The following is a 14,718-nucleotide window of genomic DNA, read 5'->3' as shown; positions in this document are numbered from 1 at the left end:
GCTGATCACCTCTGGGCTACAATGCCCTCAGGTGACACTGGACTCCAAGTCCTGACACTGTGAGAGGACAAAGGTTCCTCCACCTTGTCTTAGCCAGAGCTATCTTTAGTCTAACTGGAAACTGGCACCTCCCTTTTTCTTCCCCTTTCATGAGAAGTCCCATGGAAAAATACCCAACACTGTTTCTACAAACTCATGGAAATGTCCCAGCTAACTGCTTGCTTTGACTTCTGTTAAACTACTTGCTGCTTTACTCCCCACTGCAACTGCCACCCAGGATGTGGGGATGTGGGTTTTCTATGTCCTTTGAATTAAGAGCTTCCTGTAAAGTGCAGCTGAGGCTGCTATGTGAGAAGTGTTTTGCTCCAGGCAGCTTAGCACAGATCATTTGGGCCTTTGGGTCTCTATCCAGCAACAACACCAACTCCCAAGTCCTCTCCTTCATCTTAGGACATCATCTCCTGCCTCTTCCACATTTTGCTTGTGTTGATCTTGGTTTCTGCTACTTTGACCCTAGTTTGGACCCTGCACCTGCCTCTCTCAGGCTAGTGTATACAAAGACCCTTAGCACTGGGTTTCTGTGCCTGATTCTGATGGTCTTGTCCGTCCTCCAGCAAAGCACTCCAGCTCCATGGTATCCAGGTAATCAATGGGGGAGCAATAGGGATGGGGATGGGGGGGGCTAGAGTCAATTAACCCCTAGCATTCCCAAGTGGGCAACACACACTGCTCTGTGCAGAGACAATTTCCCAGGGACTTATGCAGATGGAGACTGTAGGCTAGTAATGGAGGGCAGCTACCGTAATTAACGGGATGAATTGGGTGACGTTTTAAAGAGCACTGTCTCCGCTAATTACACCACCTCCAGATACCCTACCATCCTTTGAGGCTTTCTCTTTTAATCTGAAAAGGGAGAAAAAAAATTAAAACACACAGGTGGAACTGGAAAATACCACATTAGACATCACAGAAGTGCAAGGCAGCCTTTAAGGAGCTAGTGGGAATCTTGATCTCAGAAGCTATTAAAAGCCATCCTTTTTCTGGTCCTTTCACCGGCCCACCTGATTGCTTTTAGATGAAGATGTAAGTTCTCAAGGGGAAAAGGGCACAAAAATAGAATGCAGTTTCCCCTCCTCCACGGTGTCACAGATGAGGGTGTTGGCGCCTACGGCAGGATAGACAACTAGTACAAATGAACGACTTAAGTGCATGACTCTGAAAAGGCCTTCTCCTCTCCCTCCTTCTTCCTCTGGCCCCCTCTCATTCATATAATGTACCACAGGACTTAGGAACTGGGAGAAAAAAATATCCTTCTATCAAACTCAATTTCTGCAGCCAATTATTCGATGAAGCATCTTTTGTTAGGTCCCAAACCTTTGATTAGCAAGTTTAATTTAAAGCAACCACCACCACCACTCAGAGGTGAACCTCCTCAAATGCTGCCTTTGTTTATCATGGGAATATGGAGCACGGAGCCTGAATCAGACCAAAAGCATCTTGAATGTCTAAGACAGAGGCAGCCACTTGTAAAACATCTAAGGGACACATATCCACCCCACCACGGTCTTAGACTTGAAATTTAAGCTACAAAACCCATAAGACAAGATGAAATGTCCTGGGTGTTTTGTTTTATTTTGCTTTTCAGTGACTTTAGAACTTGATTGAAATTTTTTTTTGTTTTGTTCGTTTAGAAAAGTACAGGGGCTGGAAAGACAGCTCAGTGGGTAAATGCTTGCTAATCAGTCATAAGGACCTAAGTCTGAGGCCTCAGCATCCAAGTCCCCACCAAGCTGGGCATGGTGACAAACCTGTAATACCAGCACCAGGATGCAAAGATAGGTGACTCCCTGGGGCTTGCAGATCGGCCAGCCTATCCTAACTGGCGAGCTCCAGGTCTCAGTGGGAGATCCAGTCACAAAACCTTGAGATGCATTGGTCTTGAGAAATGAAACCTGAGATTAACCTCTAGATTCCTGAAGTACACATATATGAACACACATAGCACATACATGTCTATAAGACTCCCTCCCACATATACATACCACACACAAAAATAAATGAATACAAAAGTATGAAACAACAAGAGATTTGGGCCTTAGTCTTTAACAGAATGTAAGGAAAGTGTGCAAAGCAAATATCCAAATTATCGTGTCACTTGATGTAGCTGCTCTATCCAAATCTATACCCAAAGTCTATGCCAGGGCCCTGTGAGGGAGGACTCTCATGAGTCATATATATATATGTATATATATATATATATATATATATATATATATATATATACACAAAGCTATGGTACCCACTCCACTTTGAAATGGATACAGGGATGTTATAAACACACCAGAGATGGGTGAGGAGACTGGAGCACTCTGAGCTTCCAGAACTTAAATGGCATGCCTTCTGCACACACTCACGATCCTGAAGTGAACTGCTTCTGATGGAGAATGCACTATTAGACTACAGACCTGAGCACAGTACCCGCAGCAGCCCTTCCTCCCTCACAGTAACACAGGCACCTAATGATGCCATTGTCTCTGCTTTCCTAGCTAAGAGATGTTCAAGGACCAGGAGGACCTCTTACCTGAAGAAGCAAGTTCACATCAAAGTGGGTATAAATGGCCGTTCACCCTGCTCAACATGCCCCTTCCTCCTAGCTAACACCTGGGCTATGAAACCACCCCCTCCTCAAAGAGCTTCTAGAAGACACCACCCCCAACTGTGCCATGTTGCCCTGATTCCTACCATGCTATCTGTCTTTGATGCTGGGGCCCTAACTCCTCCTAAAAGCTCCCTCCATGATGCTGTCTGTCTGTCTGCTTATCTATCCATTGCATTAACAGCTCTTCTAATACACTCCTCACCCAGCGATCCATCTCAGTGTCTCTTTGAATCTGTATTCTTACCTGAGCTTGCTGAAGAAAGGTCTGATGTTTGTCCCACAGAGGTGTTTATTGGCCTCTGTATTGGCCAAAGTATTAGCATACTTAGCCAAGTATGCTGGCTAGGTTTTTTTGTTTGTTTTTGTTTGTTTGTCAACTTGATATAAGCCAAGTCATCTAGGAAGACGAAACCTTGACTGAAAAAATGCCCCCCACCAGAATGGCCAATGGAAGAGCCCAGATCTCTGTGGTACCCCAGGCAGTCCTGGGTACTATAAGAAAGCAGCCTGGGGAAGCCACTGAGAGCAAGTCTGCAAGCGCTACCCCTCCCCGCTCTGTGGCTTCTGCCTCCGCTCCTGCCTCCAGGTTCCTGCCTTGAGTTCCTGCCCTAAGCTCCCTCAGTGATGGAGTGTGGCCTGAGATTGTAAGCAGAAATCAACCCTTTCCTTCCCAAGTTGCTTCTGGTCATGGTTTTTATCACAGCAACCTAGACACTAGGATACTAGGATCTGTACTTTCCTGCAGTAGCCATAACCTTTGGTAATTATTATGCAGTTCAATGAAAGCCCAGTTCTTCCTAATGCTCTAGGTCCTCTGTAGGTTTGTGACTTTGGGACTTTGTTACACAAAGCATAAGGTTAGAAACTACATTTCCACTTCTCTGGAATCTCTAACAAAGCAAAGTTTAAATCAAATTTTTTTTTCAGTAAAGGAAGCAGAAAATAAAGACGAAGTACCCACTGAGAGAGGGAAATTGATGTCAGGGCCCCTCCGCTCTCCTTTATCCTTTACTTTTCTTTCAATTTTCTGGACTCCTTGGTGATTTTGTTTTATTTCATTTTGTCTGGCAAGCAGTGGAGGAGCCAAGTAGGTACAGAGGGGAGTGAGAACCAGGATGTGGGGATCAGCTGGAGTCTCTGACACCAAAACAGCCATAAAGAACTCCCTTCCCTTCCCCTTCCTCTGGAAACATAAACAGCCCACAAGAGTACATCATGGCCGTGTCATCTAGAACAGGACCAGAATAGGCAAAGTGCCAGGGACGGCTTTCTGCGGGCTTAGTTATTTATTCTCTGATCCTAAAGAGAAACAAGATAGAAAAAAATGAGAGGATGGAGCTATGGATCTGTTGATAATGTGCCTGATTTGTGAGCAAAGAACCTGAGTTCGGAACCCCAGCCCTCACATAAAAAGCTAGGCCTGGTAGCAATGGGTTGTGTGGCAAGAAGAACATCTCTGGGTCTGGATGGCCAAACAGGATCACCAAATCACTGAACTCTAGGTTCAGAGTGAGAGAGCGAGAAGGAGGGAGGGAGGCAGGGAGGAGAGAGAGAGAGAGAGAGAGAGAGAGAGAGAGAGAGAGAGAGAGAGAGAGAGAGATCCTGTCTCAAAAACTATAATAGAGAGTTACAGGGGAAGATGTTCAATGTCAGCCTCTGACCTCCACAGGCATGCATATACATGAGCACACATGCACATACATGCACATTTGTGCCCTCATACACACACACACACACACACACACACACACACACACACACACACACAACACAGAAAAAGAAAGATGCCATTGTTGGAATGGAATCTCTATGGAACTCATTAGAACTCAGGAAAAGTCTCCATGATAAGGATTTCTTACAACCACCATGGCAGGGCAGGAAATGGTAGTCCAAAGGGAGGCTGTGCCCATCCTCAGCTATCTGCCTATTAAAACAACACGTGCCAAAGACTTAAAATCTCCTCAGGAACCCCAGAAGCCATGGTGCCATATGGTTAGGGGACAGAGAGCTCACCTCCCAGGAAGAAGCTATGCCGAGTTCTGACAACTCACAAAACAGACTCAGACAGTGATGGGTCAGTGATGGTCAGGACCACACCCTGACCAGGACCACTTACCTGCATGTACCCCATGTTAGACCAAACCCTCACGTTAGGATTACAAGATGATTGGGAGTGAACATGTTCGTTCACTGGACCACCTCGTTTGTTTCCCAGGAGGCTATATAGAAATCACTTTCTCTGTTCCTTGATAGTGCTTGTATTTGGTTGGCATATCAGGGGCAAGTGGGTGAGCTTCTTGTGACTGTCAGGGCCCAGACTCTGTCTCTAACAATGCCGGTAATATCTCTGCAAGATTGTTTGTGGATGTCAGTTGCTTTCTTGTGTGGCAGGTAAATGCTGTGGACCAAAAGGTCTTTATAGAGTACGTGGCACACGACCACATGCAAACAAACACACCAGTGATGGAGTCAGGGTGAAGTAGCCAACCAGAGATAAGAGGGTGGCAATAAACAAAAGCACCACTTCTTGTCTTCTCCTTTTTCTAAAGTACAGTTGTAATTAATCATTTGACAATGATCTGTGTGTCACTATCATATCCATCCCCAATGTGCCCTGTCATGGTCAGGTTCTTTTTGTTTTAGTTTTGTACCCACTGTGTTCAATCAGTGCCTCCAGCAGAAGCAACAATGTGGAGCCAGCTCCCCACATCACAGATAACCTAAGCTCTTCACCACACCCCTGAAGAGTAAATGACCCCCACCCCCTGCAGTGACCTACTTGTCAGAAGCTCCTGAGCTGGAGGTAGGGCCTTATGATTCCCTCCGAGAGCCATGCTGAGGTGTGCACTGCCTTGGTCTTGAGCAGGAAGCACAGCTGCAGTGAGCAGATAGGGGTGGGGGAGACGGGGCTTCTCCTCACGTTGCAAACAAAATACAGTACACTCCGCAAACCCGAGATTTGGATAAATAGTATATGCTGCGTGGTACATGCTTGGGCCTCAGGGGGGAAAAAGCCATTCCCAAGTCTGGCAAACTTCATTTACCCTCAGCCTGGAAAATTTGCTGGAGACTCCAAAGGGCAAGCTTGGGGCTATAGACAACCCACTAGTCCTGAAATAAGCTTTCCTTTTAGATTTTCCCATGTCTCCTGTGCTTGAGGTTTGTTAACGGTCCATATATTTTATTTACTCCGGCCAACATAACCTAAATTCCACGGTTGCACTTCTCATATATAACCTGCAAGCCCCCACTGCAGAGTTCTGTCCTATTTATCCCTGCTTTCTCAGAGCCTTGAAAACATGCAGATTGTCAGTAATGCTGGCAGAGCCAAAGCCTCATTGCAATCTTCCGTCCAGACTCTGGGCACTCCTCCTGCCTCAGGGCTTCCATAATCAAAGCTCGCCTGGGACCTTTATTTTTCCTCTCTCCATACCTGCCTGCAAGATCTCATGAAGGGTTTGTTATTGTTGCTTCTTTAGAAGTGGCCCACACTTCTGTCCCTCTCACTCAGGGTCCTATCACCCAGGCCTCTGTCCCTGCTCCGTAACTGCTGACACAAATGTCACTGAAGATGTGGTTCAGTCGGCATCTCTGATCATGCCACTCCCCGCCATCTCTGTTCTGTGAAACTCCCATGTTAGAAGTCAGAGCACCGCACAATTTGAGTTTCAGTGGTTTCCCTTTCGTTCCGTGACCTTAGCTCTGAGGTCCTTTAAATCAAGGACGACTTCATAGTGGCCTCTTGTCCTTGCTCCACCTCATCCCACTGCCGATGTAGACTGGACCTGCTCTACAGAAAGGCATTAGATGTTATCCTGTCCCTTCTAGAACTTCCTGTGAAATAGAGCACAACACGACCTACCAACCTCCAAAAGCAGCTAACGACCAAGGCATGAGAGACTCTTTGATCAGCCTTTCAGTTCTTCTGACCACACGCCCATGTTCTCTCCTTCAGGTCAAGCTGCCATGGCTCCTACCGGGCTTGCTTTCAGAGATGCGTTCCCAGAAGCTAAACCCCACACTCCAAAGAGGATGTTTAAAAACCCTACCTTAGGGGCCGGAACGTAAAGTTACTAGTTAGGAGTATGCATTGCTTGCATCTGCTTGCATCCGGCCAGAACTTTGTCTTCAGCACCCACATCAGGTGGCTCACAACCCCCTGTAACTCCAGCTAAAGAGGATCTGACACCTCTGCCTCATCAGACACAGTCATTCATGTGCTTATGCACGCGCACGCGCGCGCGCACACACACACACACACACACACACACGAATGATTTAAAGCAATAAACCAGGGATGGAGATAGGACTCAGTGCTTAAGAGTGTTTACTATCCTTGCCAGAGACCTGGATTTGGCCACAATCGCCTGCGACTCCAGTTTCAGGAAATCTGATGCCTTCTTTTGATCTCTGGGGGATCCTGAACATATGTGATATGTATGAATGCGTGCAGGCAAACACAAGTACACATAAAAACTAAATAAATAAATAATTCTTAAAATAATAGAAATAAATCTTACAAAATAAAACTCTACCTCAGGGCTGGGGAGACAGTTCAGTGAGGAACATTCACTTCCCAAGCACAAAGACCTCAGTCTGCGACTTCAGTACCCATGTGAAAAGCCAAGGGTTCCTGAACATGTGCCTGTGACCTCAGAGCTGTGGGGAATGGAGATGGGATTTCTCAGGCTTGCTGCTGGCCAACCTAGCCCCAGCTTCAGTGAGAGACGGTGCCTCAAAGGAATACAACAGAGAATGCAGGGCACCCAACACCCTCCTCTAGCCTCTACATGTACGCATACCTGCACACACCTGTGTTCATACAACACACACATGCATACCCCCTAAAGGGGGCAAGGACTCTACCTCTGTTAAAATAAGGCCTAGCCAACTGTTTCGGAGGAACTCCACAGGCTTTGACTTTACTCCTTACACAGTGTCCAATCCAACAAATTCCTCAAAGCCACCCTCGTTCTGAAAGGGACCTTGCTGAGGTTGAGAGAGACACAGAGGCAGCTTCCACAGCCTTCCAGATGTTGGCTGGCCTTCTTCCCTCACTGGCCAATCAGCACAGCCGTGTATATTCTGAGTTGGGCTCAGTCTGCAACCTGAGCTTGAGGGGTAGTTTTGGAAACCGTAGTTTATGGCGGTCACTGGCACAGCACCATGTTGGATCAGACAGACCAGGGAATGTGGTATGTGCAACAATCTAACCAGTGTCAAAATATGTGGATTACCACAGTTGAATGTCCAGAATTATCTATTTAGTAGTGACCAAGTGAACCAGAAATGACCAATTTAAAAACCTTATCTTAAGCCCTCTGCTCATATTCAGTGTTATAGGACTTTTTGGGGATAAAATAAATCATGTTTCCAAAAATCAAACATATTGGCAAGTAGGAAATTTCCAGAAGGCTGCATCAATAAAGCTGTGTCTGTCATGTCAATTGAGATGGGGACACGCTTGGCGAAGGCTACTGGCTGCACTGACTTCTGGGTAGAGCTAATAGCAGTCCACAATAATGAAATCATAGCATCTGTTCTGCCGGGATATAAATTGTTTAGAGCAATGTCTCTGGCTACTGGGCCAAAGTCAGCATTATCCACCACAGATTGGACCATGAGAAATGCTGATATCAAGTCCCACATTAAGCACAGCAAGTCATGCTGTTGTTAGTCAAACAACGATCACAGTAGCTGTGGATAGAAATCATATTTAAAATCCTCTGGGTCAGAATAGATTTAACATCAGCCACCAGCTACTTGCTGTGGCAGAATGTACCAAGGATAGGGGAAGGAGACAGTTGCTGATGCAGCCAGACACAGGAATTCTTTGTACATTCACCAGAAACTGCCATGTACATAGGACTCAGACTATGGTATGTTGGCACATGTAACCCCAACACTTAGGAGGTTGAGGCAGGAGGATCTCTGAAGAATGTGGATAACAATTTCCTCCTACTTGAAACATTATCTTTAAGAGAGAGAATCATAAAACTCAGGAAGTAAACAACTTGCAAGTCTCAAGAAGTTCCTGAAATTAACAAAACTCACAGATCATTCCCCAACCTTATGGAAGTGGCAAACAGTGACCTGGGAGAAAAGTCTCCAAGCCTAGCTGTGTACAAGTGAACTCTGACACACTGAGCAACATGCAAGTTGTACAGATAGCTTCAGGGATACAATATTCAGAGTTGACACCCATACTAGGGTGAGCATTTTAGTAATGGAGCTACCTTTGAGTCTTCTCTGCTCCTCCAATAAACTCATTGGCTCACCATGTTGGACTTGGGTAGAGTAATTTCTTTGATCTGTCATTGGTGCCCTATCTGGGTGGGTGGGTGATAAAATGTTTTCTTCACACCTCCTCTGAAAAAAAAGTCAAATCTACAACAGAAGTCATAGCAAGACCCAGTGTAAGAGCAAAACCAGATATACAGAACAGAAGGCTGAAGGAAGAAGTGGTTGTTGGAGCTGGAGAGATGGCTCAAAGGTTAAGAGCAATGACTGCTCTTCCGAAGGTTCTGAGTTCAAATCCCAGCAACCACATGGTGGCTTACAACCACCCATAATAAGATCTGATGCCATCGTCTGGTGTGTCTGAAGACAGCTACAGTGTACTTAAGATATAATAATAAATACATCTTCAAAAAAAAGTGGTTGTTAACTGCTGCTGGCCTAGGAATTATGAAAGCTACATCTGGTTCATTACAAATCAAGAGAGGCTATGATAACACTTTAAACTCACAAGCGACTGCCCAGTGATGCTTACCTCGATGCCAAGATTAACCGTGACAACAGTAACAACGATGACATCAGCAGTGAGTTGGTGGCTTTGATTACTTAGCACTGAAAACATCCTAGACAGCAGGGTAGGTGTCTTAATAAGTAATGCATGGCGTGGCTGAACTTCTCCAGAAATGAGGGATTTAAAACTTAAACCCTGCTCCCATTCAATGTTACAGGATTTTGTTGGGATAAACAAAACCATGTTTCTAAGAATTAAACATACCATTAAGTAGGACATTTCCAGAAATCACCATCAATCAACAAGGCTTCATCTGCTACTTGAGTTGGGATAAAGACACATCTGGCAAGGGGTACTGACTGCACTGTCCTCTCGGTAGAAACGACAGCACTCCACAAAGAGACCAAGGCCAGTGCCTTTGTTGTTCTATGGCAGCTCCAGAGGCTGGAGAGATGGGTCGGTGACTAACAGTGCTTGCTGTTCTTCTAGAGGACCTGAGTTCAGCTCTTAGCACCCACACCAGGCAGCTCACAAGCACCTGCAAGTCCAGCTCGACGGTCTTTTATGGCCTTTTCTGACACTGCTGGAATCTGCACCTGACACACAGAGACATACACATACACACAAATAAAAATTAACTTTTAAGAAAAGATAATCTATTCATCTTGAAAGTGAATTCCATTGTGTACATTTGTGTATGGGTGTGTGTGCATGCACACACATACACATTTCAATTTTTGAAGCCCTAAAAATTGAACTTAGGTTCTCATGCATGCTAGACAAAGGCTCTAGCACTGGGCTAACCTCCCAGTCCTCTGTCTGTTTTTCTGGGACACAGAGCCATGTGGCTCACAAGGATTCTCCTGCTGCTCAGGGTACTGGGACTGCAAGCTTTGCACCATGGTGCTCAGCTAGTGGACGGCATTAAAGACTTACTGGGAATGCTTCCAAACCTGTGGATTTAAAGGGGAAAGCCTAACAGAGTGAGTGGCCTGCCACTGTGGATATCTAAGGAGAAAATCTTGCTCAGTAGCTCTGAGGTCTTAGAAAGATTTGGTGGATCATTGTTTGTACAATCTCACTTCTCTCAATCACTATTTTTAGGATTTTACTTCTATTCTGAGTAACAGATGGAACAAAGAAATTCTTGAATGTTCTCTTCAAAACAGTTGCCAAGTTTCACTTCACCATGGCACCCGGGAGAATCAGCTACATGTTCTTGACCTCAGAAGTCTTCATTCTGCTTTGGAAAGTAACTAAAATCCTTTTTCCTGTTCTACTTGAAGGACAGTCCGGGATTCTGCTCTGGGCATGATTGGTCCACGTTAATGGTAACTGTTATCTCTCTCTCTCCTATCTGTTTATGCTGTGAACTTTTGAGTCTGTGGAGTGCTGGGTAATTGGTTGGCAGGCTATGATCTAATTTTCCCACTTACTCATTGGTAATAGTTAAATGATTGGGATAAAATACTGGCTCTGAGAATGACTCTGCATTCCAGGACACCGCTTGCTTCTCTTATGCACACAGCCCTGAGTCCCACCTCCCTGCACCACATAAAACTAGACATGAAGGTGCACACCTGTAATCTAGGTGGGCACAGGAAGACGGAAAGATCATTACACACATCAAGACTAGGTCAAACTGGATTCATCAGAGGGGGTGAGGAGTGGGAGGAGAGAAAGAGAGAGAAAATAAAGATGGAAGCCATCTATTGCAAAGACTTCTGTGGAAAGTGGATATATTTGTCCATCTTAAAAAAGCAAAACAGAATGAAACGGTGCTGAGGCTGAAGCAGCTCAAAGTGCATTCACTGTTCTCACAGAGGATCCAAGTTCAGCTCTCGGCTTCCCTGTTGCGTGGTTCACAATGGCTACTTGTAAGCCCAACACTAGAGGACACAATACCTTCCTCTGGACTCTGTGAGCACCAGGTATGGCATACATATACACAGATACATACATAAATAAAAACAAAATATATAAAATACATACATAAATAGATAAATGAATAAACCAAAAATAAATCGGCTCACAGTGATGAAACTACAGGGTCCAAGTGCCTTACCTGGCATTGGCAAGTCTCAAGGCCACGCAGAGCCCCCTGATGGGTAAGGACATGGACCGTGGGTCTCTATTTGGAGACGCTTCTCTGCCTTTGCTTAGAGAGGAACCAGGACTCAGCCATGGGACTAAGTTTCACCAAGTCAAAGATTTCACCTCATGACACAGTAAGTGGATAGTATTTGGGGATCTAACTCCTTTGTGAGCCCAGGAATACAGACCCTAACCACCACAGCAAAGGACACCAGAAAAAAATAAATAAAACAAATCTCGCTCATTAGGGACGCTTCCGGTGCCTGACGCTGCAGCTGCCAAACTTTAAGTGGAGACTGAGGGGGACAGCTTCAGGCAGCATCTTATAGACTGAGCCTTCATGGGTCTTGAAGGCCTGAAGAAATGGCCTTAGTCTACATCAGAGAGCAAGTGGCACGGACTCAGCCCTAGCCGCTAGCTGGGGTCCTTTATAGAGGATGCTCATAGGCTCTGCCCTAGCCGCTGGCTGGGGTCCTCTATGGAGGATGCTCACGGGCTCTGTCCTAGCCGCTGACTAAGGTCCTCTATGGAGGATGCTCACAGGCTCAGCGCTAGCCACTGGCTGGGGTCCTCTATGGAGAATGCTCACAGGCTCTGTCCTAGCCGCTGGCTGGGGTCCTTTATAGAGGATATTCACAGGCTCAGCGCTAGCCGCTGGCTGGGGTTCTCTATGGAGGACACTCACAGGCTCTGTCCTAGCTGCTGGCTGGGGTCCTGTATGAAGGATATTCACTTGAGATAAGTGTTATGGGCTTTTTATTTTTAACTTTTTATTTTGAGATAATTACAGATACCCTCTCTAATTGCCTTTGGTCCTAATTGTGCTTCATTCACAGTGAAGAATAATAAAGAGATGCCCTGAACTCCCTCAATTAACCCTGTTTCCCCCCATGGCAACGTTTTACATAACTATCATACAATATCACAATCAGGAAATTGATGTTGATTTAATCCACCTACCTTAGCTGTATTTCTCCAAATCTCTCTCCCTGGTTCCCTCTCTCTCCCTCCCCTCTTCACCTGCCTGTGTATACTTAGGTCTAAGCAATTTTATCTCATGTGGATATGTGAGATTTCCACGGTCAGGATCCATGGCATTACGGAATCAGTGTATCTATGATCCTTCATTGCTATAATTTATTACAAGAATTTTATGTAAATGGGAACTGTATATCACAACCTTTCCAGATTGGCATTTTTCAATCTGTATAAGTTGCTTGTGGTCCATCCGAGTTATTGCATGGGTTGGTATCTTATATCACTGAGTAGTATTCCATGGTTTGACTGTACCATAGCTTACCTACACATTTCTCCAATAAAGTGCATTTGGGTTACTTCTAGTTTGGGGTTATAACCAAATAAAGATGCGGTAAACATTGTCGTGCAAATTTGTTATAGATGTGAATTTTCATTTGCCTGGAATAAGTACTCAAATTGCAATTTCTGGATAGCATGGTATATTCATTACTTTTTCTGTTGCTATGATAAAATACCCCCAGGAAAAGCAATCTGAGAAGAATGGATTTGTCCCGGCTCCCAGTTCAGTCCTTCATGGCAGAGAAGTTGTGTCTGTAGGAGTGTGAGGCACCTGGTTACATTGTATCCAGAGCCAGAAGGAGACAGAGATGGGTGCATTCACCTGCCCAGATTGCTTTCTCTCAGCCTAGGACTTCAGCAAATGCATCATTGGTGCCCATATTTAGGTGGATCTTCCAGTGTTGTGAACACTATCTAGAAACTCCCTCCCAAGGACGCTCAGAGGCCAATGCAATCCAGGCAATGACTCACTGCTGTGACAAGAGGCTCCTTCTCAAGGTCCTGTCAACAATCCACATAAAACTTATAGTATAAGCTATCAAACGGGGTACATGTTTATTTCTAATAAGAAACTCCCAAATTGTTTACTAAAGTGTTACACCCTTTCACAACATCACAGCAACCCATGAATGGCTGTGTTTCTCTGTAATCTTTCTAGGATTTGATGTTATTTACTATTTTAAAAGACGTGGGGGTAGGGTCGTCTTAGTGGTTAAGAGTATTTTCTGCTCTTCCTGTGGATCCAAGTCTGGTTTGAGCACCCACCTCAAGGAAGCTGACACAGCCTGGAACTCCAGCCCCATGCTAGTCTGGCTTTTGTGGACACCTGTACCCTTGTGCACATAGCTGCACACTATATAAAGTATTTACATACTTTAAAGAAATAAGGTAAATCTTTAAGAACTTGTTTTAGTTCTTCTGAGAGATGTATCTGCATTGCTTATTAGGAATTTAACTTACAGTTTCTGGATGGCTTATGATATTAAACATCTTCTTGTGGTTTCATCTATAGTGAAATACCTATTGGTACCTTTTATCCATTTTCTAGGTTGGCTCGCCTGTATAATGTTTTGGTTCAAGCTGTAAGAGTTCTTTATAGCTTGCAGTTGAAAATCCCTTGTCAAATATGTAGTCTGCAAATATCTCCCCTCCCCTGCCTATAGTTTGCCTTTTTACCCTCTCAACAGGATTTTCACAGAGTGCAAATTTTTCATTTTATTAGGTCGTAGGATAGTTAATCTTCTTGTCAACTTGACTAGATTTAGAGTCACCTCGGACACGCAGCTAGGCATGTCTGTGAAGGTGTTTTCAGAGATGTGTAAGACAGAAGGCTGACCTTGAGCGTGGGGGCAAGCATCTTATATGCCGGGTCCCAGACTAAAGAAAAAGTGAAAAGCCAGACTGCAGTGAACACCAGCAGCCAACTCGCTCTCACTGCATGTGCAGAAACAGCTGTGACACAAAATGAGGTCTATGGCCGTGCCACCCTGATCGCGCCCGATCCCGAATGATCTCGGAAGCTAAACTGGGTCAGGCTTGGTCAGTACTTGGATGGGAAACCGCCAGGGAATACCGGGTGCTGTCAGCTTTAAAAAAAAAAAAAAAAGGAAAGAAAAGTAAAAGAAAAAAGAAAGGTGAAATGAGGAGAGGCAGGTGCTACACACGTCCTGTGAAGGGGCATGCATCTCTTCTGGGGACCTTTTGCCACCGCTCACTGGCCCACCCTCATTCTCCCAACTACCTTTTCTTTCTTAATAAACTGTGCCTATTTTTATTTCTAACAATGTGTTCCTGGTGCAATCCTTCGTCCTGGACCACAAGAGCCTCGAACGTGGCGCCCTCTGAAGTCAGGCTTGCAGCCTGGCTCTAAGCAAAGCCGCCCTTTCTCCTTCACCTCTTT

The 14,718-nt window shown here is 45.1% G+C and overlaps 1 pseudogene; it reads left to right on the top strand.

Annotated features, from left to right (window-relative positions):
• Window positions 1–14,287: 14,287 nt before the first annotated feature.
• LOC115032088 lies at window positions 14,288–14,406 on the top strand (annotated as a pseudogene).
• The last annotated feature ends 312 nt before the right edge of the window (window positions 14,407–14,718 follow it).

The sequence above is a fragment of the Mus caroli genome, chromosome 9, assembly GCF_900094665.2.
Source record: "Mus caroli chromosome 9, CAROLI_EIJ_v1.1, whole genome shotgun sequence".
NCBI classification, from domain to species: domain Eukaryota; kingdom Metazoa; phylum Chordata; class Mammalia; order Rodentia; family Muridae; genus Mus; species Mus caroli.
This window is presented reverse-complemented; position numbering and strand designations above follow the sequence as displayed.